General features: G+C 38.9%; 1 long non-coding RNA gene across 3 annotated transcripts in view; it reads left to right on the top strand.

Moving 5' to 3' along the window:
- LOC131382308 (uncharacterized) overlaps window positions 1-27022 on the top strand; it is a 207170-nt gene that overhangs the window by 20303 nt on the left and 159845 nt on the right. For all 3 annotated transcript variants that reach the window (XR_009211679.1, XR_009211677.1, XR_009211678.1), the window contains exon 2: window positions 13931-14149. This is a non-coding gene — a long non-coding RNA (uncharacterized LOC131382308). The remainder of the gene's footprint in view (window positions 1-13930; window positions 14150-27022) is intronic.

Genomic DNA, 27022 nt, shown 5'->3' on the forward strand with positions numbered 1-27022 from the left:
GGGCGCCCCTCCCCCAGCCTCGCTGCCGCCTTGCAGCTTGATCTCAGACTGCTGTGCTAGCAATCAGCGAGACTCCATGGGCATAGGACCCTCCGAGCCAGGTGCGGGACACAGTCTCCTAGTGTGCCGTTTTCCAGGCCCATTGGAAAAGCGCAGTATTAGGATGGGACTGACCCGATATTCCAGGTGCCGTCTGTTTCCCCTTTCTTTGACTAGGAAAGGGAACTCCCTGACCCCTTGTGCTTCCGGAGTGAGGCAATGCCTCGCCCTGCTTCGGCTCGCGCACAGTGCGCTTCACCGACTGTCCTGCACCCGCTGTTAGGCACTCCCTAGTGAGATGAAACCAGTACCTCAAGCAGAAATGCAGAAATCACCCGTCTTCTGTGTCGCTGGGGCTGGGAGCTGGAGACTGGAGCTGTTCCTATTCGGCCATCTTGGCTCCACCCCAAAATTTTTTTTTTAATAGAGATAAAGTCTCTGTATGTTGCCCAGGCTGGTCCTGAGTTCCTGGACTCAAGTGATCCTCCTGCCTTGGCATCCTGAAGTGTTGGGATTTCAGGCGTGAGCCACCATATGTGGCCTAACTGTAATTTTATACCCATTAAATGACAACTTCTCATATCCCCTGCCCTCATCCCCACGATTCTACTGTCTACTTCTATATCTTTGATGATATTAGATATCTCTTATAAGAGGAATCATATATTCATCCTTCCATCACTGACTTCCTTAGAATAATCCCTTCTAGGTCCATCCATGTTGTCACCAGAGGTAGGATTTTCTTTTATAAGGCTGAATAATATTCTGTTGTATGGATATACCACATTTGCTTTATCTATTCGTCCCTCAAATCTTGGCTATTGTGAATAATGTTGCAATAAACATGGGAATGTAGGTATATTTTTGAGAACCTGATTTCAATTGTTTAGGATATACCCTGAAATGGGATTGCTGGATAGTATAGTAGTTCTGTTTTTAGTTATTTGAGCATCTTTCACACTGTTTTTGATAGTGGCTGCCCCATTTTATATTCTACCCAACAATGTACAAGGGTTCCAATTTCTCCGCCACCTCACCAACACTTATTATTTTAGATAATAACCATCCTAAGATATATGAGGTAATATCTCATTGTCTTTTTTTTTTTTTGAGATGGGGTCTTGCTCTGTCACCCGGGCTAGAGTGCAGTTGCATGATCTCAGCTCACTGCAGCCTTCACTTCCCAGATTTAAGCGGTTCTCCTTTCTCAGGCTACCGAGTAGCTGTGACTTCAGGCATGCGCCACCGCACCCGGCTAAATTTTGTATTTTTAGTAGAAACAAGGTTTCATCATGTTGGCCAGGCTGGTCTCGAACTCCTGACCTCAGGTGATCTGCCTACCTTGGTCTCCCGAAGTGCTGAGATTACAGGCATGAGCCACTGCGCCTGGCCCTCACTGTCATCTTAACTTAGATTTCCCTGATAATTAGCGATGTTGAGCATCTTTCATATACCTTTTGGTAATTTGTATGTCTTCTTTGGAGAAATGTCTATTCAAGTCCTTTACCTATTTTTAAATTTATTATTATTATTATTTTTGCTATTGAGTTTTAGGAATTCCTTATATATTGTGGAAATTAATCCCTTATCAGATATGTGGTTTGCAAATATTTTCCTCCATTTGGAAGGTTGCCTTATCACTCTGCTGATTGTCTCCTTTGCTGAATGGAACTTCCTTTTGATGGTAGGTGAAAACATTTCTCATTCGCTCTCGGAATGGCAAAATTGTAGACAAAACAAAATATAAAGTCATAAAAAGAAAATTATTCCAAGTTAGTTAAAATAGAAAACTGTTCACAGTTAGTACATACAATACAAATGAGTTAATATGTGTGGAAAACTTCAAATAGTTTTTGACAAATGATTTGTGCTTAGTGTGTGTCAGGTGATATGATTATGTCATAGGCAGATGCAATTGCCAGTAACAGAATAAGATAGGAGTGGGTCTTCCTATTTATTGAATAACATGACTTGCCTTTCAACTTGATCTTTGCTAATACTTAGCGATGGATATTATTAGAATAAAAAAGATCAAGAGGCCTAATTTATTGTTAAGAATGCAAGAACTGCCTGGGCACAGTGGCTCACGTCTATAATCCCAGCACTTTGGGAAGCCAAGGCAGGAGGATTGCTTGAGCCCAGAAATTCAAGACCATCCTGGGAAACATAGTGAAACGTAGTCTCTACAAAAAATAAACACAATTAGCAGAGTGTGGTGGTATGTGCCTGTAGTCTCAGCTACTTAGAAGGCTGAGGTGGGAGGATCACTTGAGCCCAGGAGGTTGAGGCTGCAGTGAGCCAAGATTATGCCACTGCACTTCAGATGGGGATACAGAGTGAGACCCTGTCTCAAAAAAGAAAAAAAAAAAAAAGCAAGAACTAGCATACTTATTGATTTCTTATTTTTTAATTGATAAAGAAAATAAGTATGTACCCTTTAATTTATCAGAAAATTAACAACCCCCAGGGGCACCAAAAAGGCAGAAAGTATATTCTACTTACCAATATGATAGGTTGGTTTTTTTTTCAAATAAATGTAATTGCAATTGATAAACTTATTGAATTCATACACTGTAAATTTTTTTCATGTTTAAGGATTTGGATGTTTAGGAATTACTAGAGGTTTAGGAATTTGATGTTCTATCTGGTACAAGACAAGTATAAAATAGTCTATTTCTCTACCACAAATTTATGATTACTATTTAATTTTCAGGAAGGCAACAAAAGTTGTTGTAGTGATTCTTAACATTTAGATTGGGCTCTAGGATCAAAGGTGCCATCACATCTGTTACCCCATTTCCACATGTGATGGGCTGTGTGATTCTCATCTTAGCTGTGATTCAGAAGCCACTCACCCCCACATTTCTCTAGTGGCAGATCCCTGAGATCACTGCTCTTTCTACCACATCACAGCTTCTTGCAAGCTACTGTGCTTGTATTTAGATGCATCACGGCAACACCTAAAAATAAGCAACAGCATCTAAGAGACTTGTGTCATTCAGCAACTTTAGGTAAGTGTATTTTTCTGTGATTACTTTGCATTTGAGAGCACAGGGTGGATCCTTTCACTTTCTTCCCTTGAATAGTATTATCTGAGGGTGTAAGGATGAAGGCTTAGGGACATAAAGAACAATGCCCTCCCTCCCTGGCTTTTTACAAATAGAACTTGATTGTTCTCTTGTGGGAATATACACTGGCATTCAGGTAGACTGTGAGAAAATTAAGCAAGGATTTGGGATGCTGTGACAGCAGCAGCACCCAGGAAGCTGGCATTGAGAAGGAAGACACTGTATTTTCTTTTTTCTTTCCCTTTTCTTCTTCTTCTTTTTTTTTTTTTCTTTTTTTTGGAGACAGAGTTTCGCTTTTGTCGCCCAGGCTGGAGTGCAGTGGCACAATCTCAGTTCACTGCAACCTCCGCCTTCCAGGTTCAAGCGATTCTTCTGCCTCAGCCTCCTGAGTAGCTAGAACCACAGACTGCTGTGCCCCCATGCCCGGCTAATTTTTTGTACTTTTAGTAGAGATGGGGTTTCACCAGTCTCTACTGGCCAGGCTGGTCTCAAACTCCTGACCTCAGGTGATCCACCCGCCTCGGCCTCCCGAAGTGCTGGGATTATAGGCATGAGCAACCGTACCTGGCCAACAATGTATTCTCTAATAGGATGGTCAGTTGAGAATGAAGTCTTATTTGTTTCCTCATCGTGGTGCTCCTCTGCATTAGGGGAGTATATTAGTCTATTTGGACTGCTGTCACAGAATACCACAGACTGCATGGCTCATAAACCACAGAAACTGATTTCTCACAGTTTTGGAGGTTGGGAAGTCCAAGATCAAGGCGCTGGCAGATTCAGTGTCTAGTGAGGCCCTGCTTCCTGCTTCATAGACAGTTGTCTTTTCTGTGTCCTAACATGGTACAGTAGGCCAGGGAGCATTTTGGGGTCTCCTTCATGAAGGGAACCAATCGCATTCATAAATCCTCTAACTTTATGACCTCCTTGGGGCCAGGCCCCACCTTGTGGTATCATTACATAGGGGGTTAGGATTTCAACTGAATTTTGGGGGCACAAATATTCAGGCTAGGGTAGGGAGCAACTTTGATGGAGCAATTTTTTTTTTTTAGTTCTTTGCAGCCCTTAGTTTTGTTGGTTTTTATTATGTATTTATTTATTTTTTGAAATAGGATCTTGCTCTGTTGTCCAAGCTGGAGGCAATGGCATGATTGTAGCTCACTGCAGCCTTGATCTCCTGGGTTCAAGCAATCCTCCTGCCTCAGCCTTGCAAGTAACTGGAACTACAGGAGTGCACCACCACACCCAGCTAATTTTTTGTGTTTTGTAGAGACAGGGTCTTGTTATGTTGCCCAGGCTGGCCTCAAATTCCTGGCATCAAGTGATCCTCCCTCCTTGGCCTCCCAAATTGTTGGGATTACATGAAACACTGTGCCCAGCCAGTTTATTTTCAAGCTTCTCAGTCACATACAGTAACCCGCTGAGGAAAGTTAGAGGAGTTGTTCTTGGCTTCTTAGCTTCCTAAAAGTGAATTAGGCCACTAGTTAATTTACTCTAATAGAGTCTTATGCTCTATTGGAGTAAACACCTGTTTTGGTAACAGTCATTTAATCATTTGGGTACCCTGACAACTCTGCTGTCCCCTTATTCTACTAGCTAGCGCTAGTACTATTGTTCTTTAGCAAATAAACGTGCCTCAAAGTCAACAGTTCAGATTACCCCAGAGGCTTATCTATTCCTTTATTTTAATTTAACAAATATCTATTAAAAGCATATATATTCGGATAATTTTCCAGGCCTCATGGGACACTTACGAAGATGAAGAAGTCAGTTTCTATCCCTCAAGATGCTCATAATTTACTAGGCATGCTACATACAAAGTTGTTTTACTCTAGGTCTGATGGTGTTAGGTGCTGTGATGGAAGTGCCTATGTCAGGGCTGCCAGAGAACAGTGGAAGGAGTTATTAATTTCTCACAGATAGGATAGTGAACTCCACAGGGAATGTGGCATTTGATTTAGATCTGAAGAAGATAAATGGGTTTCACTGCCTGGAAGGAAGAGGAAAGGGAATTCTAGTTTGTGGATATAGCTTGAGGAAAATTCAGAAAGATTTTCAAGTGCATGATGTTTTAGCTTTTTTTTTTTTTTTTTTTTTGAGACAGAGTTTCATTCTTGTTGCCCAGGCTGGGGTGCAATGGCGTGATCTAGGAACACTACAACCTCTGCCTCCTGGGTGCAAGCAATTCTTCTGCTTCAGCCTCCTGAGTAGCTGGGATTACAGGTGCCTGCCACCATGTCCAGCTAATTTTTTGTATTTTTACTGGAGATGGGGTTTCACCATGTTGGCCAGGCTGGTCTTAAACTCCTGACCTCAGGCGATCCACCCACCTCGGCCTCCTGAAGTGCTGGGATTACAGGTGTGAGCCACTGCACCTGGCCTCAAGTGTATGATGTTTTAAAGAAATAGTAGGAGGTAGGCACACAGTGTATGGCAGTACATGGAAATGGAGCTTAAAAATGAGATAGAAACACAGCTGAAAAATAGAGGACAAGATTGGGAATAGTTTTAAAAGTCATGGTGAGGAGTTTTAGATTTTTTGTATGTGGGTAATTGGAACCCTTTTTAAGAAGAAAATAAACATTACAAGATTTACATTTTATGAAAGGTAATTTTGTGGGTAGCCTAGAGAATGGAACCATCAGGAAGCGAATGACCCATTAGGGGGCCAGTTTACATGTTGAATAGTCTGAGAAGGGAAAGTGAGATGTAGATTTCAGAGACATTTTAGAGGTAGAATGAAAAGGCTTTGGTAGGCAACTGAATATGAATTAAAAGATTCCATATTTGTTATCACAAGGTAGAAGGTTATGCCACTTAACTGAAACAGATAATTTAGGTGGATGAGCAATTTTGATGAAGAAGGAAAATGAGATGAATTTGAAACTGTTGAGCCTGAACTATCTGTGGCATTTTAATTTATTTAAAATTATTTGTTTATTTATTAACAAATGAATAAGTGACAGGCCCTCTTCTAGGTGCTGGGAATACAGAGGTGCTATGGTTTGGATATGGTTTGTTTGTTCCCAACAAAGCTCATGTTGAAATTTGATCCTCAGGATGGGGAGTGGGCCTAGTAGGAGATGTGTGGGTCATGGAGGTGGATCCCTCATAAATGGCTCAATGCTGTTCTTGGGGGTAGCGAGTGAGTTCTTGCCCTTGCAAAACTGGGTTAGTTCTCCCAGGCACAATTTAGTTCCCACAAGACTGGGTTGTTGTAAAGCCAAGATGCCCCCTCAGGTTTTGTTTCTTTACGCATATCTGCTTCCCCTTTGACTTTCTCTGCCATGTTGTGATACAACACAAAAGCCTGCACCAGAAGCTGGAGTAATGCCCTTGAACTTCACAGCCTATAGACCCATGAGCTAAATAAACCTCTTTTCTTTATAAATTATCCAATCTCAGGTATTCTTCTGTAGCAACACAAAACAAACTAAGAGGCTCAAAAAACACAGATAAGCCCTAGCTCTCAAAAAGCATATTTTCTAGAAGGAGAACCAGGCAGAAAATAGATGATAATTTCAAATTCCAGATTCTAACAAGTGCCAAATAGAAAATAAAACAAGGGAATGAAAAGAGAGGGACTAGGGGTGGGGGAACTGTTAATTAGAATGGTCAGGAAAGGTCTTTCTGAAGACTTTCAAATGGAGACTTCAGTGATGAGAAGCAGCCAGTCACAAAAGGCACAGGAACTCCAGGCAGAGGAGATGACAGGTGGGAAGGGGGTAAGGTGGGAACCAGCCACACATGTTCAGGAAGCACCCAGTCAGTAAAGCTGAGGGTGACAGAGGGAGAGAATGAGTTCATACTGGGACAAGCAGAGATGTCAACTTGTAGGGTCTTTCAACCTAAGTAAGTTTGAGCACATGGGAAGACACTAGAGAGTAGTAAGCAAGGGAAAGAGATTCTCTGATTTACATTTTTAAAAAGTCACTCTGGTCACAGAAGAGAATAGACTCAATGGAAGTGGGAGCAGAAGTGGTGAGGCCAATGAGAAAGCTCTTGCAAGTGATGGTGGTGGCTTGGGTTAGGGAGGTGGTGATGGTGGTGGCAAGAAGTGGTCAGATTCCAGATAATGTTTTTGGTGTAGAGCCAGTTGGATTAGCTGACAGATTGGGTGTGGTGGTGGTGGAGATGCATAAAAGGTTTGGGGCCTAAGCAAATGAGAAAAAAGTGGTGCCATTTGTTGGGAGAATGGAAACTTATAGGAGTGGGGAGGAGGTGATGAAGGCTCAGGTAAGTGGCAGGGATTTGCAAATTTAGAGTGGGATGCAGCAGAAAGGTCAAACCTAGAGATGTAGATTTCCGAGTTAATCCCCCATATGATGAGACAATAATTTAGGATTGCCTTCTGTATTACTCCATTCTTGCATTGCTATAAAGAAATACCTGAGACTGGGTAATTTATAAAGAAAAGAGGTTTAAGTGGCTCATGGTTCCACAAGCTGTGCAGCAAGCATGATGCTGGCATCTGCTCAACTTCTGAGAAGGCCTCAAGAAACTTCCAACTATGGTGGAAGGGGAAGCAGGCACATCTTACATGGCCAGAGCTGGTGCAAGAGAGAGAGAGGAAGAGGTGCTCCACACTTTTAAACAACCAGATCTCGGGAGAACTCACGACCACAGGAACAGCACTAGGAGAGGGTGCTAAACCATTCACGAAAGACCACCTCCATGGTCCAGTCACCTCACACCAGGCCCCACCTCCAATGCTGAGAATTATAATTTGACATGGGATTTGGGTGCAGACACAGATCTGAAGCATATTACCTTCTAGGAAATAGTTGGAAGCTTGGTTATTGGGAATGGGAACTGCCTATCAGACACATCCTTGAAAAACAGTGGAGGAAAGAAAAAAAGAAAAAAACAAAACAATAACAACAACAACAACAAAAAGATTTTTCCCATCCTCTGCAATATCTCCTATTTATACAACATGAGTGTTGCATGCAGAAAACAGGCCACATAAGATGTAGGTAGTGTCATTCAGTGGCTTCCTGAAAGATTGTGAGTGAGGAAATACAGCAAGGAGGGAGATGGAGCCAGGACTGACAGAGAAGAGAGGTTATAGTTTGACCAAAGTAGAGACAAAAAGGAATTTCTGACCGCTTATGAGATTAAATGCTTGTACTGGTCAAGAAAATGCTTGGAAGTTGAACTTAGAATTAAGGGCCCCTAAGGGCCTCTTGTTCCTTGTCGTGGGAAAGGGATAAAGAATTGTTATCAATAAGGTAATTGGGTTTTACAGACTGGGTATCTAAGTGGAGTCTATTCACATAATGTATGATATTGCTAATATTATGATTTTTAAAAATTTTTATTTTTATTTATTTTTATTATTATTATTTTTTGAGACAGAGTCTCGTTCTGTCACCCAGGCTGGAGTGCAGTCGTGCGATCTTGGCTCACCGCAAGCTCCGCCTCCTGAGTTCATGCCATTCTCCTGCTTCAGCCTCCTCAGTAGCTGGGACCACAGGTCCAGAAAGCCAAATACCACATGTTCTCATTTATAAGTGGGAGCTAAGTGATGAGAACTCATGGCCACTACGCCCAGCTAATTTTTTTTTTTTTTTGTATTTTTAGTAGAGATGGGGTTTCACCATGTTGGCCAGGATGGTCTCGATCTCCTGACCTCGTGATCTGTCCGCCTCAGCCTCCCAAAGTACTGGGATTACAGGCGTGAGCCACTGCGCTCAGCCAAAATTTTTATTTTTTATGGGCATATAGTAGGCATTTTTTAAATGCTAGCTAAATTTGCCATGGTTTTAAACAAAAATATTTATTCTATATTTCAAATGTTTTCAGGTGTGCTGAGAAAGAAGTGTGTGTCTGTGTGCTTGTGCCATGTACAAAACTAATTACCTGAGGTAATTAATGTTACAATATTCATTAATAGACGGGTTATAATGTTATGCACGGTAATGATATTTGAGATCTAAGGTTGGAAAAAAGCATATGGAGAAAAGGGCTGAAAGTGAAATTCTCAGTCATGTTCACAGTTGCAGAGTTGATGGAGGAAGAAATCTAGAGATAGAATCTGAGTAAGCAATTCCTAGCAAATAGATTAGGAATCACAACAGTAAAATTGGACATTAAAATTATTGTCCCAGTTGGATAAAGAAAATGTGGTACATATACACCATAACAAAGAATGACATCATGTCTTTTGCAGAAACGTGGTTGGAGCTGGAGGCCACTATCCTTAGCAAACTAACTCAGGAACAGAAAGCCAAATACCACATGTTCTCACTTATAAATGGGAGCTAAATGATGAGAACTCATGGACACAGAGGGGAACAACAGACACTGGGCCTACTTAAGGATGGAGGATGGGAGAAGGGAGAGGATCAGAAAAAATAACTATTAGGCATAGGCTTAGTACCTGGGTGATGAAATCATCTGTACACCAAATTCCCGTGACATGAGTTTACCTATATAACAAACCTGAACATGTACCTTTGAACCTAAAATAAAAGTAAAAAAAAAAAAAAAAAACAAGAAAAAGATGTATACTTAAAGACACCAAGGTCAGGCATGAGAAGAAAATGCAGTTCCCAAACTGGATCCTAGATCTAAATTTCTTTTTCTTTGGCTATAAAGGACAATATTAAAAGAATGGGCAAAAATTTGAGTAAGGTCTATAGATTAGATGACAGTATTATAACAACCATGTTAATTTCCTGACTTTTATAACTGAGCTTGCTTTTAGAAAATACACATGGTTCATTTAGGAGTAAAGGAACATGATGCCTGTAACTTACTTGCAAATAGCTCAGAAAAAAATATGCACATTAATAGAGAGAAGGATAAAGCAAGTAAACTCATAAGATTGAGGGAGAGTACAGACAAGTATACAAGAATTCTCTGTACTATTCTTGAAATTTTTCTGTAAGTCTGACATTTTTTTCAAAAACAAAAAGTCACATTTAGCAAAATATTCAGTATTGTGATCTGGGTAAAGGGTACACGGGAATTCTTTGCACTATTCTTGCAATATTTCTGCAAGTTTGAAATTCATTTAGAATAAAAAGAAAAAAGATACTAGTGTCCATTTATACATTTTTTTTTTTTTTTTTTTTGGTGACAGAGTTTCGCTCTTCTTGCCCAGGCTGGAGTGCAATGGCACGATCTCAGCTCACTGCAACCTTCACCTCCTGGGTTCAAGCAATTCTCCTGCCTCAGCCTCCCAAAGAGCTAAGATTACAGGTGCCCACCACCATGCTTGGCTAATTTTTGTATTTTTAGTAGAGATGGGGTTTCACCATGTTGGCCAGGCTGGTCTTGAACTCCTGACCTCAGGTGATCCGCCCACCTCTGCCTCCCAAAGTGCTGGGATTACAGGCATGAGCCACCACGCCTGGCCCATTTATACATTTAAAAGAGCCTGGGCAAAAACATTTGCTCGTGGCATGGTTGTTTCCTAATATAAATTTAAAAATTGCCATCTATCTAGAATAAAGTACTTGCTGTTAAATAGACAACAAAAATAAAAAGTCGATAAACAACAAAAAAATTGTCCCAAACGTTTGCATTATTAATAAAATTCTTGATTTTGGTATGCCTTAGATATCTGAAATCAACATGAATAAATTACATTCATGATTTTGATATCCGCCATCCTACTCCTCCTCTTATTCTTTTAGCTCAGTAGATGGCGCCATGCAGTTGCTCATGGCATAAACCTCACCGTCAACCTCATTTCCTTTTCTCTAGTGTCTCCCACATCCTATCAGTCACCCATCCAGATGTCCCTTCCTCTCAAATACTCCTCAGTGTACCTGACTCAGCTCCATTCCTGCAGCCACTCCTGCAGTAAAGCCACCTATTGTAGCTACTGCATCAGTCACTGCGCTGGTTCAGGGCAGTGGTTCTCAGAAACCAGGGGCTATTAGGCAAGATCTGAAGGCATTTCCGATTGTCACGACTGGGGCGAGGTGCTACTGGCATCTCGTGGGTAGAGACCTGGGATGCTGCTAAACATTCTCCAGTGCACAGGAAAGCCCCACAACAATGATGTGGCCCAAATCATGTCAACAGTGTGGCCATTGGGAAATCCTGGCAAAGGAACATCTTTTACCATCTGCCTGATAAAATTTCCCGAAAGCAGTGTGCATCGTCTAGAAAATAAAAAGATGTAATTACCGTTATGCATGTTCTCACTTATAGGTGGGAACTGAACAATGAGAACACATGGACACAGGAAGGGGAACATCACACTCCAGGGACTGTTGTGGGGTGGGGGGAGGGATAGCATTAGGAGATACACCTAATGCTAAATGATGAGTTAATGGGTGCAGCACACCAACATGGCACATGTATACATATGTAACAAACCTGCACATTGTGCACATGTACCCTAAAACTTAAAGTATAATAATAAAATTAAAAAAAAAGACAGATATTTCTATGCATCACTAAAACCCCAAATGGGCACTCATTTTATACTAGAATGACACATTTTGTTAAATGAATCCAACAGTTGATGATTTTAATAGTTAACATCAGGATAACATTGGTTACCTTAGCATACACAAGTAAATCATTTTCTCTGCCTTAATCACTGTCATACAGTTGTGTGTCTGCCCTTGTTAATTTCTTTTATAATGATTATGTTCTTTTAAGAGTATGCTTACTACTGGAGCCCACATAGGATATTCAATGGTTAGCAATTTAAACTTAAAAAATCCTAACAGAACAGAAAATACCAAGGAAATAAAAGCAACGCAAACAAACTGATGTTGTGGAGGGAAGACTAAATGAAATTATCACTGTTATAAACTGTGCAGCTAAAACTAGGTCAACACGAATACTGTGAAGGGAGCACTGGCAGTTACATGGCAAATTGTGCAATTGTGAAGTTAACTGCATCATGGCTTTCCTCTCCTGAGGGGATGGCATACACTCAGACTCCCAGTAGATGGGGAAAAGCGCCTCTTAAGCCAAGATGGGATTTCAAATGCAACTCCAGACACAATCAGTTTCTCCTAATGAAAATGGAACAAGTTAGAGCATGACTATTTTAAATTTGTGTTGTTTTTACATTAAGCAACAACATAACAAGGATCCTAATCATGCCATGTCTCTGCTTAACATCCTTTAGTGGTTTTCTTTGCAATTTGAATTAAGTCTAAATTCTTGACTAAAGTTTAAAAAGCTGTACAAGGTCTGAACCCCTCTCTTACCTCTTATCTCTCTGCAATTGGCCTTCCTGAACATCTTTCAGATACTTGTACATGTAATGCTCACTCATCCTGTTACTTCTGCTACCTTGCATGTGCTAATTTCTCTGTCTGAAACATCCTGTTTCCCCATCCCCAACCTTCCTGGTGGGCTTCTGCATCCAACTGACTCAACTTGCTTTTTAGCTTTCGAGTGTCCATTTTGTTGTGTTGCTAGCAGTGCTAAATTCCCGGCTGTTTCTGTGAGGCTTATCTAAGTTTCCAAGAAAGTATATCAATCAATCAAACAAACAAACAAAGCTATTAGAAGTGGAAGTACTAGGTATCTCATCAATTGTTAAATGTTGTGCTCCATTAACATTGACTTTTGGTCAGTATGCAATATTCTTCCTCTGTTATTCATTGATCTTCATCTAGTTTGGGTTTTCCATAGCACAATTATGGTAGTTTACACCTGAATAGAGCCCCCACAAACTATCTTTAGTAGTAAAAGAAATGAAACAAAATAAATGGAAACAGAAGAATGTATCTCTTGGAGGGGAGAGTTCAGAATATGAGAGTTAAAACTCCTTGAATACTTCATGTAATATTTTTTTTTTTTTTGAGACAAGATCTCACTCTGTCTCTCAGGATGAAGTGCAGTGGAATGATCTCAGCTCACTGCAACCTCTGCCTCCCGGGTTCAAGCCATTCTCATACTTTGGCCTCCTGAATAGCTGGGACTAGCAGGCACCTGCCACCAAGTCGAGAATTTTTGTATTTTTAGTAGAGATAGGGTTTCATGTTGGCCAGGCTGTTCTTGAACTCCTAGCCTCAAGTGATCTGCCTGCCTTGGCCTCCCAAAGTCCTGAGATTACACGTGTGAGCCACCGCGCCCAGTGTTGTGTAAAATTCTTGATCATCCCTGAAAACTTCCATAAAATTACTGAAGGGTTATCACTTTCTGTGTGTGGTATTAGATCTCATAGTTGAGTAAGTCTATTTATGCTGTTATCGCCATGTTAATTACTTCTGTATCATTTTAAAAACTAGCTTTTTGGAGGTGAAGTGTAATTTTAATCTTTACGATAGTGCTTTGACCTTCTGTTTAGAAGAAAAACATGTAAAAATCATCTTAATGCTTAGTGATTGGGAGACTGTGTTGCAGATTCACACTGTGAAGTCAGGAAGTCCATTTTGGCTCAGCTTGAATTCCAGTTTCCAATAGGGCTGTGCCCTTGCTCTCTACCTCCTCTGAATTCTTAGCTGATACTGTTAGGAAGTAAAATATGATAATATGTCAAACTGTCAATGAATGCTTTCCTTAAATATAATAGGAGCTTTATGACTAAGTGCCAACACTGTTTGGATTTTATTTGACCTGAACAGCAAGTCTGCATTTATGCATAAGATATTATGCTATATATATAAATTATGGTGTCTAAATAGGTACAGAAGCATTCTAGAGGTTAGCAGCTTAGGAAGTCAAGTCTTAATGTGTTTGGAGAGGAGCATCTTAAATGAGGGTTCTGAAGGATGTAGATAGTTGAAAGAGTAAAAAACACAGCATCAGAGAGAGGGTACGTAACTCTATGTGGAAGCTAATTCTAACTGGAAAATGGCCATAGTCATGAAGGATGTTCACCAATCATTCTGCCTGCCTTCCAGACACATTCCAGGCATTGAAGTTAGACATGGATCTGTGATTCGACGTGGCCAATAGAAAGATAGCTGAAGTGATGAGAGTCTTTTCTGGCAGAAGTCTGTTGGAACAAAACTGGGAGTTTCCAAGTGTCTTAATCCACGTTCCACTGACTGGCGATGTTCCAGATGGAGGAGGCCTCATCAGCCTACACCCCTCAGTGAAAATGATGAGGGTGTGTCGAGGTAAGCCTCTATGATTTTGGGGCATGTGATTTTGGAGTTAATACAATAGCATAAACCAGACTATCATGACCAATAGAGTGGGCTGTTGTTTCCTTACCTAGATTGAAAAAAATTCAGAATGTCAGGATACATCTGATTCTCTGGAATTGTCACCATCTTATAGGAGGCCATGGGGAAAATGTATGAGGAAACTGATGATGAAATATCACAGAGCTATGTTTCTATATATGACACCTTATACAATTAAGATGAATGGAAAGAGAATTAAAATTAAATAGGTTTGCCATTTGCTCTACTAGATAGCTCTATTTAATTTAATAATTGCTTAGCATAATTAATTATGCTAAGCAATACATTTATTTATTTACAGACTATAAATATCGTATCTCCTCCTGTGTTTGACTCATACATCTTGAAACTCCGAGGCTATTTGATTAGAAATATCCAAACTCGGGGTAGCATATAGAATGATTATGGTGGGAATTTTAAAAAACAAACTAAGAATCACCACCTTCTCTCTAATCTTAAAGTATATGTTGTTTAAGATTTTTTCACACTCTGATTTATATTATAGATAAAAAATATATCTGGATACTCAATTAGACTTCATTGTTTTGAGAGCAAAAACCTGTCTGGTGTATTTAAGAGAGTTTCTGGTCCATAGAGAGTGCTCTGAAATGTTTTGAATATTTGAATGTTTAGAATTAAGTAAATTGGCAAGTGATAACAATCATACCACATGAATGGAGATCAACAAAACTGCATTGAAATTCATGTCAAGGAACAAATGATTTTGCTTTCTGGAGTAGATTGAGGGATAGCATCAATCCACAGTTAGCAAGATAGCTAGTCACTGGGAGATCATTCGGAATAAGCTCTCATTTGGTCATAGAGAACATAATTCTGTTTAATATCATGATGTTTTTTAAGCTCAGAGAAGCATACGGTAGCCAAGAGGGTTGGAGAGATGTCAGAATGGAACTTACCAGGATAATTGTCTTTCATCTGTGGCAGTTGCTTAACCTAATGGAAAAAAGAGTATTTAGTCTCAAGCAAGGGACTTTGTATCATTAACATTAACATTAGGCAGATGGTGAACCTGAGAGACATGCTCAGTTGTTAGTAGTTTTGCCGTATGAGATAAGCCAAAGCAAATTCGATGCTAACATTGTTTTTTCTTTGTTTTGAGACTGAGTCTTGCTCTGTTGTTCCAGCTGGAGTGCAGTGGCCTGGTTCAATCTTGGCTCACTGCAACCTCCGCCTCCTGGATTCAAGCCATTCTCCTGCCTCAGCCTCTCAAGTAGCTGGGATTATAGGCATCCACCAGCATGCCCAGCTAATTTTTATATTTTTAGTAGAGATAGGGTTTCACCATGTTGGCCAGGCTGGTCTCAAACCCCTGACCTCAAGTGATCAACCCATCTGGGCCTCCCAAAGTGCTGGGATTACAGGTGAGAGTCACCGTGTCCGGCCATATGCTAACATATTTATGCATGAATAGCATTAGTTTAGTTTAAACTAGAGTTCAACACATAACTGGGTGTTTTATTTTTTTAAAATTTTTTTAGCTTTATCGAGGTATAATTGACAAGAATTGTATATATTTAAGGTGTACAACTCGATGTTTTGATATGTGTACACATGGTGAAATGATTATCACAATCAAGTTAAGATATCTATCACCTCACATAGTTACCATTTTGTGTGTGTGTGTGTGTATTGAGAACACTTAAAATCTACCCTCTTTGCAAATTTCAACATACAGTACGATATTATTAACTGTAGTCACCATGCTGTACATTAGATCACCAAAACTCGTTTATCTTGCATAACTGAAATTGCATGCCCTTTGACCAACATCTCCCCATTCCACAGTCCCTGACAACCACCATTCTACGCTCTGCTTCTATGAGTTCGACTATTTTAGATTCCATATATAAGTGAGATCCTGAAGTGTCTTTCTGTGTCTGGATTATTTCACTTAGCATAACATCCTCCAGGTTCATGTTGTCACAAATGGTGGGATTTCATTCTTTTTAAAAGCATAATAATATTATGTTGTGTGTACACACACACACACACACACACACACACACACACACACGCACACCACATTTTCTCTATCCACTCATCTGTCAACTGGCATTTAGGTTGTTTCCATATTTTGGCTATTGTGAATAATGCTTCAATGAACATGGGGTATAGATCTCTTTGAGATCCTGATTTAATTTCCTTTGGATATATGAGGGGACTTCATAAAGTTCATGGAAAAATGAAACTAAAAGATAAAAATAAAAATGTAAACTTTTTTTCTCAACATAAGCACTATCAAGTTCAAGACATTTTTGTAAGCGATGATGCCAGCTCTTTAGTCCATCCCTAAAGAACTGAGGGTCCTAGGAATTTAACCATGTCAATGTGGATTTTTAGATTATTAGCTAAAGAAAATAGGTGCTTTTTACAGATTTGCTTTAAGATTAGGAAGCAAAAGAATTCAGAAGGACTTTGGCTAAATCAGGACTGTAAGGTAGCTGCCTAATATTTCTCATAGAAATGCTTGTGAAATTGTCCTTATTTGATGAGAGGAATGAGCAGGAGCATTGTCATGGTGGAGAAGGACTCTGGTGAAGCTTTCTGGGTGTTTTACTGCTAAAACTTTGGCTAACTTTCTCAAAACACTCATAACAAGCAAGTGTTGCCATTCTTTGGCCCTCTGGAAAGTCAACCAGCAAAATGCCTTGAGCATCCCAAAAAACTGTTGCTATGACCTTTGCTCTTGACTGGTCCTTTTACTTTCACTGGACCACATCTACGTCTTGGTAGCATTGTTCTGATTGTACTTTGCCTTCAAGATTGTACTAGTAAAGCCATGGTTCGTTTACCGTTACAATTTTTCAAATAAATGTTTAAGAATGTTGACACCACTTGTTTAAAATTTCCATTGGAAACTCTGCTCTTGTCTGCAGCTGATCTGGGTAGAACAGTTGGTTTTGACACTCATTAAGTGGAAAGTTTGTTTAATTTAAATGTTTCAGTCAGAATTGTGTAAGCTGAACCAGTTGAGATGTCTCTGGTGTTGGCTATTGTTTCTACTGTTAATCATCAGTCATCTTCAGTTAAGGCATGAACAGGATGAATTTTTTCCTCAAAAATTGAAGTGGATGGTTTGCTGAGAGCAACAATTCACTTCAACAACAATTAATCCCTTCTTAAAACAAGGTACCCATTTGTAAACTGCTGATTTCTTTGGGGAATTGTTCCCATAAACTTTTCATAAAGCCACAGTGATTTTACCATTCTTCCACCAAAACTTCACTATCAACTTGATGTTTGCTCTGGTTAGATTTTAGCAGAAATCATGTTGCTGTCATAGGGGCTGTTTTCAAACTGATGTATTATCCTTCTTTGTGTCTCAAATGAGATTCTGTTCAGATATGTTATAACGCATTAGTACAAGTTTATTTTGGTGCAAAATAATTTTGAAATCTTTGTGTAATTTTTTCAAAATATGCATTTTCCATGAACTTTTTGAAGCATCCTTATACACCCAGAAGTGGGATTGCTGGATCATATGGTAGTTCTATTTTTAATTTTTTGAAGAATCTCCATACAGCTTTTCATGTATCTATGGCTATTTGTATGTCTTCTTGAGAAAAACGTCTAGTTAGACCTTTTGCTCATTTTAAAATTAGTTTTTTTTTTGTTTTTTGCTATTGAGTTGTATGAATTCCTTATATATTTTGAGTATTAACTTTTGTCAGATATATGGTTTACAAATACTTTCTCCCATTAAGTTGCCTTTAACTCTGTTAATTGTTTATTTATTTTTATTTTATTTTTTATTTTTTTGCTGTGCAGAGGCTTTTTAGTTTGATGGAATCCCATTTGTCTATTTTTGCTTTGTTGCCTGTGCTTTGGTGTCATGGCCAAAATAATCTTTGCCAAGACCATGTCAAGAAGCTTTTCTTCTATGTTTTCTTCTAGTAGTTTTATAGTTTCAGGTCTTGCACTTAAGTCTTTTATACATTTTGAGTTGACTTTTGTGTGCGGTATAAGATAAAGATCCATTTTCATTCTTTGGCATGTGAATGTCCAGTTTCTCCAACACCATTCATATTGAAGAAACGATCCTTTCTCCATTGTGTGTTCTTGACATCCTTGTTGAAGATCAGTTGACCATAAATGTGTGGATTTATTTCTTGGCTCTCTTTTCTGTTCCATTGGTCTATATGTGTTTTTATGTAGTTGGGTGATTTAAAAATAATATTTTGCTTGTTAGTATTGCAAGCTGTCTTCAGTGAGTTTTCATGTTTACATCATTTTTCTAAAATTCTAAAGCTTTATGGACTATGCACTTTTATTATTTCTTTAAAGCATCCAGAATGGTGCCATATGTACAACAGGAACAGCCAATTTTTGAGTGAGTCTATGTTCTAAGCACTGTATTTAGATACTTTACTAATATTATCTCATTTAATACTCTCAACAAGCACACAATGTACATATTTATTCTTTCATTTAATAAGTATTTATGAAATGCCCACTACTATTCACCCATGATATTCCCACTACTATGAGCACTGGTATAATTACTTCCATTTTACAGATGAGAAAACTGAGACTAGGAAACATTTATTTAACCCTGCTAAAGTTACTGTTGTAGGTCTTTCCTAAGATGCCTACATCTTAATTTCCAGAACCTGTGAATATGTTACCTTACATGGAAAAAAGGATTTTGATGATGTGATTAATCTTAAGGATCTTATAATGGAGAGATTAGCCTGGCTTATCCATGTGGCCCCGATCTAATCACATGAGTCCTTAAAAGTGAAAAACTTTTCCAGCTGTGGTTATAGAGAGATGTGAAGAGAGGAAGAGGTCAGAAATATGCAACATTACTGGCTTTGAAAACAGATGAAGAGGGCCATAAGCCAATGAATGTGGTTGTCCCTAGAGGCTGAAAAAGTCCAGGAAACAGCTTGTCCTCTAGGGTTTCCAGAGATGAATGCAGCCCTGTGGACACCTTGGATTTAGCTCAGAGACACATGAATTACATTTCTGACTTACAGAACTTCAACATAATAAATCTGTGTTGCTTTAAGCTACTAAGTGTGATAATTTGTTATGGTAGCAATAGAAAATGAATGTAGTTACATAGATAGTCTTACAGCCAGGATTTTATACCAGGTCTCTCTGACTCAAAAAATGCACTCATTTTATTATGTACTAATAAATATTATTACAGCCAAGGAAATGCCTTTCATCCTCCTTTTTTTTTCTTTTGATGGAACAGGCTCTATTTCCTCTTCTCATAATAACTGCTGATATTATTTTGAATATTTACCCCTTATTGGATATGGTATAATTGTTAACTAAGGGACCTCACTTTCTTCTGAACAAGGAGTGGGCACGCCACACAAACTAGGTCAATTGTAGATTTTTTCCTGAGATTTTGAACCTTGGCTGGCATATCAGTTAAAATGCCATTTATATGGCAGCAAATTAGATGTCCATAGAACCCTTTTCTGATAAAAATTTATGATGGATATACGGAAAAACATTTTTGCACGTCTATGCTGTCAGGAAAGTAAAAGATTTAATCTGAAGCAAGAAATCAGGAGAGAGATGAATTGAAATGGCTAAGCCAGCACTGGAGCTTGCATTTGCTGTAGGTTATTTGTTCATTCTGGGTGGTCTAGAATGTGTGTTTAGTAATCATATCTGTGGAAAACAAAAGAAAAAGGTCAGGATCAGGGTATGAAGTCTGATTGGAGACTCCTTCTTTGCCCATAGCACAGTGTTTCCAGAAGTGGCAGTGTTAGTTGACAAAACAGAAAAACAAAACTCACTTCATCTAGGGAGATAGTGGGTATGTATAGATACATCTTTCTTAGCTTTGTCTCTAGGCAAGCTAGAAAAAGAAAAACCCCCTGGGAGCATAAGGCTGGAATTCACACTATATGTACGATCCCAAAAGCTCGAAGTTGAAAATGTAGTTTAAAGTGGTCCCAGGTTATTGGTGTTTGATGCACTTGTAAGAAATACACACAAATTCTGCTTGAAGAAATTTATCATCAGCCTAGACTTCAAAGAATTTCCACAGAAGGAGTGCCAAGAAACATAAATTTATGGTAATAAATAGGGAACAAATCCTTGTATCAGCAAAACAGAAGACCACAGAAACAGGCATGCAATGATTGTGGATATTACAATCATAAAATAACTGTGTTTAATATGTTTATGAAATTAAAAGATTGTATGGAATTATAATATGAGAAACAATACTATCAAACTTGACCAGGTAGATTAGAAAATAAATACAACTTAGATATACCTTCACAGCTGCTACATCCTATGTGTATTTCTTTCTGGCTTGTGTAGTTCCACTGCTTGGAGACAGCTAATGACTTACCCTTCTCGGATGCCGTTGTGCCACCAGAATAACCAGCTGTATGCCTGGTGTCTCTGGCTATTTCCACCACTTTCAGACTTGGATAAAATTCTGCATGACAGGGTGTGGAATCTGCATCCTGAGGTGTTACTCAAAGGGCCAGATGAGAAACTTGGAAGTGCAGGGGGAATTAATTTCCATTAGGGTAAAGTTAAGCTACTATAAACAAGAGACATAAAACAGCTGAGTATGGGCAGGTGCGGTGACTCACGCCTGTAATCCCAGCACTTTGGGAGGCCGAGCCAGGCGGATCATGTGATGTCAAAAGTTTGAGACTAGCCTGCCTAACATGGCGCAACACCGTCTCTATTAAAAATACAGAAAATTAGTCGGGCGTGATGGCGGGCGCCTGTAATCTCAGCTACTCGGGAGGCTGAGGCACAGGAATTGCTTGAAGCTGGGGGGTGGCGGTTGCAGTGAGCCGAGATTGTGCCACTGCACTCCAGCCTGGGTGACAAGAGTGAAACTCCATCTCAAATAAACAAAAAACAAAAACAACAAAAAAACAAAAACAGCTGAGTATATAAATTTTCTCTTTTTCCCGTTTTCCATGCACTATTCCACAGGATGGTTACTTCTTAAAGCCGTTTGTGAAATGGGAGCCAATCTGATACTACATCATTTTTGTATTTTTTCACTTCCTTTCTTAATTTACTTTTTGTTCATCTTTGGTTTCTGAAATGTTCACTTAAGAGCCCATGCTAACACATGAGTGATTAAGATAGTAAATCTATGCAGAGCTTGCACAAAATAATAATTACTAGAATAAGCTCTTAGAAAAATTAGGCTTGATGGGGTTAAACAAACAAAATAGAACTAAAATCCTGGGCAACAATTGAGAAGGTGGTGAGTGCAGTAAAAAAGGTTCTAAGGTTCTGGTCTTGTTTCATATTAATTAACTTTGGACTTTGTAAATCTAATCAATGATACTAAAATCTCCAGAGCAACTAATAGAAATGTGGTGAAATAATTACAAAAGAAGTAGAGGAAAAATAAAACAAGGACACAGGGTATTAAAGCCCTCAGTCTATCCAAAAGAAAGCAAGAAGGAGTTGTGGAAAACAAGGCAAATAGAAAGTAAAAAATAAGATGGGCTATTTGTAATTATGAGTAATATAAATGAAACTCTTAAAAGACAAAAACTCTTAAGCTTGATAGAAACATTTAAAGCTGGGTTGTATACTATCTATGAAAAACATAGCCAAAACATAAAGACACAGACTGTAGGTCGAAAATGGAAAAAGGTAATACCATTTAAATACTAGCCCTCTGCCAAAGCTGGCATGACTCTATTGATGTCTGACAAAGTAAAATATTAAGGCATAAAGCATTTCTAGAGACAAAGAGAATCACCATTGATAAAAGTTTGAAATAATCAGGAAGTTTTAACTTTCTAATCTTGAATGTTCCTATTAACATAGTTTTGAAATATATAAAATAAAAATTTACACTATGTAAGGAGAAATAAAAAAAAATCTTAGAGAGGTTTTCACATACTGTCTTTGTAAATGTTAAGATAAGCAGACAGTCAGTAAGAGAATACATCTGAACCACATAATTGTTACAAATTTTAAAATTTCAATGGCTTAAAACATTCTAGGTTTATTTCTTGTTTAAATAAATAGCCTAACACAAGTGTTCCTAATTGGTAAGAGACTGTGTAGGTGGTATGTAGGGCTTCTGTGCACTGTGGCCATTTAGGGACCAAGGAAAACAGATGGTCACAATATACAATTTCCAAGATCATGCTGAGTATCAAACACTAGCTGGTAGACAGGGGAAGAAAGCATAAAAGATCACATGGGGAGTTTATATGACATAGGCTGAAGGTGGGTTTTTTCACTTCCATCCATATTCATTTTCCGGAACTCAGACATATGGCTGCACCTAACTACAAGAAAGGCTGAGAAATAGCCCATCTAAATACATGATCAATATTTTAAAAATGGAATCCCATTTTATGTAGAGTATTAAGAGTTAGAAAATTCAATGAAAATGATGGTATCATTTACAAAAGCAACAAGAATGTAAAATGCCAGGAACAATTCTAACAACAGATGTGCAATTTTGTTGGAAGAATTATGGAAGACCTGAATCAATCAATATATTATGTTCATGGATAGGTAGAGTCAGTATCATAAAGATGTCAGTTTTCCCCTAATTGACCTATAGATTCAAAGCAACTAAGTCAAAATCCTAATCGGAATTTTGTGGAATTTGACAAGCTGACTTTAAAGTTTGTATGAAAGAGCAAAGATTGATGAATAGTCAAGATGCTCCTTGAGAAGATGAAGCATGTGGCGGTGGAGGTGGTGAGCTGGTCTACCAGAGAGCAAGAATTAGTATACAGCTACACTGATGAAAATGGTGTGGTATTGGCGTAGGATATAGAACAGATAGATGGGGCAGAATAAAAGTCCAGAAACAAAACCAAGTGTGTTTGAAAACCTGATGTATGGCAGAGCTATTCAATAAATGCTGCTGGGAGACTTAACCATAGGAAAAAAGCAATGAGGATTCCTATATACTGCCATATACAAAGATCAGTCCCAGACAGAGCAAAGACATAACTGTGAAAAACAAATACTTAAAATGTTTAGAAGAAAATATAGGAGAATATCTCCATGATCCCAGAGCAGGAAAGGGCTTTTTAAAGCAATATATAAAAAGAACAGCATTTATGTTTTTTTTTTCTTTTTATATATTGCTTTAAAAAATCCTTTTCCTGCTCTGGGATCATGGAGAATTCTTCTATAACTGTGTTAATTAACCATGTTAAAGAATCTCTGTCCATTTAAAGGTATGCAATGCAGATGAAAATATAAGTAATAAATTGGAAGAAGAGAATTGATACATAACAATTTGTTAATATTTATAAAATATAGATATTATCTATATTTCAGTAAGAAAAGATAAACGATCTGATAGAAAATTGGGTAAAAGACCTATACAGACATTTTACAGAAGTATAAATGTAGACATATGAAAAAATTGTAATCTTTTGAGATAGTTAAACCAATAGTTAGAACTCAGGAGAAAGTAAGACTTTAAGACTTTAACTTTCTTTTCTTAAATAAGTTGATTTTTTTCACTGTTGTATGGCATCATCCTTTCATTCTTTTTTATTAGCCATCTTCATCTTTCTCATCCGATGCTTAGTATGACAGGCTGGTAAGTACAATGTAATTTTGAATGTCTCAAGTGGGTTTGCTGCCTTTCTTAGAGTAGAGTGCTGCTTCAGAAACTATTTGGGTCAATTTCCTAATGTTTGCCTTTATCTGAATTGAATGAGTCATGCTTGTCAGTTCAACAGAGAAAAAAGAAGAAATTGATCAGTTTTCTTTGTTTAAAAAAGCATCAGTTTGTAATTGCACATCTTGAGCTATCTGATCTTTAACAATAGAAAGGGTGACTTAGGTTAAGAGAATTATTTGGCTTAGTCAATTGATTCATGCCTCTGGCCTTTAATATACCCAGTTATGTTATTATTCCAGGAAACTAGTTTTCTGTGCTACCATTTGTCATTTTCTATATGTGAGTAATCAGTTCACTTCTTCCAAGTACTTGAAGTTTTGACACAAACCTAACACCATGAAAGCCAGTTAAGTTTTATTGTTAAGGGAGAAAAATCCTGACCTAGCAATGATAAAATAATGTTTTCATATTTGCTTACTGGAAGAGTTCAAGTTTGCTGGAGTGCCACCTCTTATTTTTTCAAAGCCCCTGGAATAGAGGAAACCCCTGCCCTCCAGAGATATTCATTAGCCCCAAAGAGTAAAGATGTGTGTTGTCACCTCCATGCTCAAGGGGAATACTGTGAATGTTTAGTTATTTTGAAGGAGAAAGTGCAATGAGATCACAGAGAAGTTCTAGAAAGAAGAAGAACATTGTAAGGCAAGACCTATAGTCAAAAATCAGAATAGGCTGTTTTTCTTTTGTTTTATGTAATGTGATTTCTGCTATTCGCAAGTTCTCTTTCTAGCTCTTTTTTTTTTTTTCTGATTCGCCATTCATTCATTTTTCGACACATTTATTAAGCATTAATTGCATGCCAAGTCTCTCCCGGGTGTTTGTGATGCATGCATGAGCAAAACCAACAAAAATTCCTGTCTTCATGGAGCTTGCATTCTAATGGAGGAAGGCCGATGGTAAACAATAAGTGTAATCAATAAGTGAATTAAATGGTATGTTGGGAATTGATAAGTATTGTCAAGGAAAGTTGGGAATTGATAAGTATTGTTGGGAATTGATAACTATTGTCAAGGAAAAGAACAGAGCAGGATGAGGGACACTGAATTGTTGACACGGGGTGGTTGTAATCTTGAATGTGATTTTCAGAAAAGACCTCCATAGAATGGTGACATCTGAGCAGAAATTAAGTAAGGGAAAGGAGCATGTCAGGCTGACCTCTGGAAAGAGAGCTCTAGACAGAGGGCATAGCCAATGCAAAGGCCCCAGGGCAGGAGCATTCCTGGGGCACTTGGGGGACAGCAAAGAGACCTGAGTGGCTGGAGTGAAGTGAGCATGGGGAAAAGTAACAGGACAGGAATTCTGAGTGTTAATGGCAAGGAGTGGAGGGAAGGCCAAGGGTAGGGGAAAGGCAGGCTCTTGGAACTTTGTACACCATCAGAATAACATTAGCTTTTTGCTCTCGCTTCAGTGGGCACCTATGGTGAGATAGACTGCTAGGGAGCAAGTAAGGAAGAAGAGAGACCAGTTAGGATGCTATTGTGTCAAAAAGGTGAGAACTATGATTAACTCTGGCCATGTGTGAACATGGAAGGGATTGCATTTCTTGATAGACTGAATGTAAAATTTAAGAGAAAGATGGGGATGGGCGTGGTGGCTCATGCCTGTAATCCCAGCACTTTGGGAGGCTAAGGCAGGTGGATCACGAGGTCAAGAGATTGAGACCATCCTGGCCAACATGGTGAAACCCGGTCTCTACTAAAAATAGAAAAATTAGCCAGGCGTGGTGGCACGCACCTGTAGTCCCAGCTACGTGGGAGGCTGAAGCAGGAGAATCACTTGAACATGTGAGGTGGAGGTTGCAGTGAGCTGAAATGGTACCACTGCAGTCCGGCCTGGTGATAGAGTGAGACCCCATCCCAAGAAAGATGGAAGTCAAGCATGACTCCCAGGGTTTGGGTCCCAACAGTTGAAGAATGTAGCAGGCAGAAATGGTGATGACTGCATGCAGAGCAGGCTTTTAGAGTTAGAGGAAGAACAAAAGTTTGGTTTTGGATATTTTAAACTTGTGATATCTATGGGAAATTTATATGGAGTTGAAGTGTGGGCTGGAGTTCCAAGTTTGACAGCTGACACCTACTGATTGCATTTACAGTTGTGAGTCTAGTTGAGATGGCCTAGGGAGTGATTAAAGATAGAAAAGAGGCTTTGAAGTGCCTGGGGTGTACCACAGTTAGGGAGATCAGGGTGAGGAAGGGCAACTAGCTGAAGAGAAAGAGGCTGAGAGGCCAAGGAATTAGGGCAAAACCCAAGAGAATGTGGGAATCTGGTAGCCTAGAGCAGAAAGTGTACTAGGAGGAAGAACTCAACTGTATTAGACGCTGCTGAGAAGTCAAGTATAAAAGGGACTGATAATAGGGTAGCTAAAAAAAAAAGAAAAAAAAAAAGGGGACTGAGAATTGGCCATTGGATTTAGCAGGGTGGTGAGTTCTGGTGATCTTTGTACAGAAAAGTGGTTTCATTTGCATGTTCATTGCAGTACTATTAACAATAACAAAGACATGGAATCAATCTAAATGCCTGTCAACAGATAAAGAAAATGTGGTATGATATACACCATGGAATATTATGCAGCCATGAAAAAGAACAAGATCATGTTCTTTGCAGCAACATGGGTGGAGCCGAAGGCCCTTATCCTAAGCACACTAACACAGGAACAGAAAACCAAATACCACGTGTTCTCACTTGTAAGTAGGAGCTAAACAAAGAGAACACATGGATATGTGTAGGGGAACAACAGACACTGGGGCCTACTTGAGGGTGGAGGGTGGGAGGAGGGAGAGGATCAGAAAATATACGTGTTGGGTACTATGCTTATTACCCAGGTGACAAAATTTTCTGTACACCAAACCCCATGACATGAGTTTACCTATATAACAAATCTGCACATGTACCCCTGAAACAAACAAACAAAAAAGATTTTTAAAAGTAGGTTGAAGAGAGTGGGGAGAAGAGGGCTTAGAGACAGTGAAATGGCATATGCAGAAAACTCTTTTGAAGAATTTTGCAAGGAAATGTGGCTGTGGCTGGCAGGGGAAGGATTTTGATCTATTTTTGTTTGCTTGTTATTAAGAGGAGAGAAATAAGCAGGCAAAAAGAATAATCCAACAGACAGGGAAAATTTGATGATGCTGGAGAGAGTTTTTAAATGCCTGCTTCAGTTTGCTTTTCTA

This window comes from Hylobates moloch, unplaced genomic scaffold, assembly GCF_009828535.3.
Source record: "Hylobates moloch isolate HMO894 unplaced genomic scaffold, HMol_V3 SCAFFOLD_22, whole genome shotgun sequence".
NCBI classification, from domain to species: domain Eukaryota; kingdom Metazoa; phylum Chordata; class Mammalia; order Primates; family Hylobatidae; genus Hylobates; species Hylobates moloch.